The 3,010-nt window shown below is 34.6% G+C and overlaps 1 pseudogene; it reads right to left on the bottom strand.

Annotated features, from left to right (window-relative positions):
• Window positions 1-213: 213 nt before the first annotated feature.
• Window positions 214-2,009, bottom strand: LOC149516066 (18S ribosomal RNA; annotated as a pseudogene).
• Between the last annotated feature and the right edge of the window lie 1,001 nt (window positions 2,010-3,010).

Raw genomic sequence — 3,010 nt, forward strand, 5'->3', positions numbered from 1 at the left:
TGGAGATAGCATACATGCTCTTTTTCATTCTGGTTCCTTGGTGCAATTCACGCTGGGGGTTCATTATTCACCTACGAGTGACAATACCAATCATGTGGCCCATGTAAAAGTAGAACAAAGTGATCATCGGGCTTGCCTAAAGTCTAAAAGGCTCATGGCATGGAGGCATCCTTAACCCCCTTGGTGTTTCGTTAACGTATTCGTGGGTTTTGACAATGATCCTTCCATAAGTTTACCTATGGAAACCTTTTATGACTTCTCCTTCCTCTAAATGATATGGTTTAGTGGACTTCTCATGACATCGTGGGTAGTGAATAGTCCATGTCATCATGATCCAAACACTTCATTGGACCATTCAATTGGTAGGAGTGATGGGCGGTGTGTACAAAGGGTAAAGACATAGTCAACGTGAGCTGATGACTCATGCTTACTTGAAATTCCTCAATGAAGACCAACAATTACAATGATCTATCCCTATCATAATGAAATTTCAAAAATTATGTAGACCTATCTACTAAGGCTATATACTCATTTAATATATTAGTGTAGCATACATGCAGCCTGAAACATCTAAGGACATCACAAACCTGTTATTGCCTTAAACTTTCTTGGCTTAAACAACCAAAGTCCCTCTAAGAAGCTAGCCACAAAGGTCACCTCCATGTAGCTAGTTGAGAGGCTAAAATCTCATTCGTTAATGGAATTAACTAGACAAATCACTCCACCAACTAAGAACGACCATGCACCACTACCCATAGAATCAAGAAAGAGCTCTCAGTTTATTAATCCTTACTATGTTTGGACCTAGTAAGTTTTCCCATGTTAAGTTAAATTAAGTTGCAAGCTTCACTCCTGGCGGTGCCCTTTCATCAATTTTTTAAATTTCAACCTTGTGACCATACTCCTCCCTGAACCTAAAGACTTTGATTTCTCATAATGTGCCAGTGGAGTCCTAAAAGTAACATCCGTCGATCTCTAGTAACCATCATTTATGGTTGAGACTAGGATGGTTTTGATCATCTTTAAGCCCCTAACTTTCATTCTTGATTAATAAAAGCATCATTAGCAAATGCTTTCACAGTTGTTCATCTTTCATAAATCCAAGAATTCCATCTCTAATTAGGAAATACGGATGCCTTAATTGTCCCTATTAATCATTACTCTTATCCCAAAGGCCAACACAATAGGATTGAAATCCTATGATGTTATCCCATGCTAATGTATACAAGAGTAGGCCTGCTTTGAGCACTCTAATTTTTTCAAAGTAACAGTACCAAAGGAATGACTTGGCTAGTTAAGGCTAGAAGCACATCATCGGTAATAAGGACGAGTAGACTGGTACTCACCATGACATGGACCAAATGACCTAACACTAGTTCCAACTACAAGCTTTTTAATTGTAACAACTTAAATATATGCTATTAGAGGTGGAATTACAACGGTTGCTCACACCAGACCTACCCTCCAATGGAACCTTGTTAAGGATTTAAATTGTACTCATTCTAATTACTAGATAAAACCCTGTATTGTTATTTATTGTCACTGCCTCTCCATGTCAAGATTAGGTAATTTGCACACCTACTGCCTTCCTTGCATGTGGTTGCCATTTCTCAGGCTCCTTCTTCAAAATCAAACCATAATTTTCCGTCGCCTATCACTATCTAGTAGGCTACTATCCTACCATCAAAAGTTGATAGGGTAAATATTTGAATGATGCATCTCTAACACAAAGGCCATGCAATCCGTAGAGTTATCATGAATCATTAGATCAAAGGGCAAAGCACACATCAACCTTTTATCTAATAAATGCATCCCTTCCAAAACTCAAGGTTTGTTACATGTATTAGCTCTAGAATTACTATGGTTATTTGAGTAGTAGATACCATTTAACAAACTATAACTAATTTAATGAGTCATTCATAGTTTCACAGTCTGAATTAGTTCATACTTACACATACATGACTTAATTTTTAAGACAAGCATATGACTACTGGAGAATCAACCAGGTAACATTCCTTTAAGATATTGGCACCACATAGGCTTCAACGCACTAACTGAGCAGTGGAGAGAGCCAATATGGAGCATAAGCATCATACACGTTGAGCACGTAAAATGCATAGCTGCATACAAATAAGGACCTGTAGATATCGATTTGTGTTCGAGATCGATTTTTGTTATTATTATTATTTTCATTATTATTAGTATTATTACCATAGTATAGTATGCTATTTTATTATAGTATAGATTATTATTATAGTGTAATATTATATTATATGTTATTATTATTATATTATATGTTATTATTATTACAGTTTATCAGTATTATTACTTTTATTATTATTATTATTATTATTATTATTATTATTATTATTATTATTATCATTGTTTTTTTTATTCCTTTTCATTTCTTCTTAATGACAATCAAAGAAACTGAAACTTGGAATTCAATACAATCAAAGGCTTTAATTTATAATTAAAAGGTTTTTGAATCAATCCAAAAAATCAACAAAGAACCTAGATCTAAATTGAGGTTTAGGCAGAATCCAATCCTAGGATTCAAGCCTGGGATTGGTTTTATCCATTTCCTAAAATCTGTTTTAAGGGTGGCTATAAATTGGACATTTTTCAAAGAACATGTAGAGGGTTAATTGGAGGGGGAAGGAAAATTTTGGAAAAATTCTAATGGTGAGTTTCGGTTGTTGGGATTTTTGGTTTTGGAATTTTGGAATTGGATTTTTTAGGATTTGATTTGAAGTTTCTAGGTTAGAATTTAGGTTTTTGGGATTAGGATTAAATTTCTGGGAGATTTTTGAAAGAATCTGGAAAAAATTGGGAATTTCTAGAAGTTTTTTCTAGAAACTATGTTTTGGGGATGAATGTTTGAATTTTTTGATGATTTTTTCAGTGAAGGTTGAAGTTTCTAGTGGGATTTTGGCAAAATTTCTAGAAACTGGTGGCCAAATCTAGTTTTCGATGGTGTTCTTGGCTGGGTTTTAGAGAGAATTGAGAG

This window comes from Durio zibethinus, chromosome 11, assembly GCF_047325235.1.
Source record: "Durio zibethinus cultivar Kanyao isolate XHJ-2024 chromosome 11, ASM4732523v1, whole genome shotgun sequence".
In the NCBI taxonomy this organism is placed as follows: domain Eukaryota; kingdom Viridiplantae; phylum Streptophyta; class Magnoliopsida; order Malvales; family Malvaceae; genus Durio; species Durio zibethinus.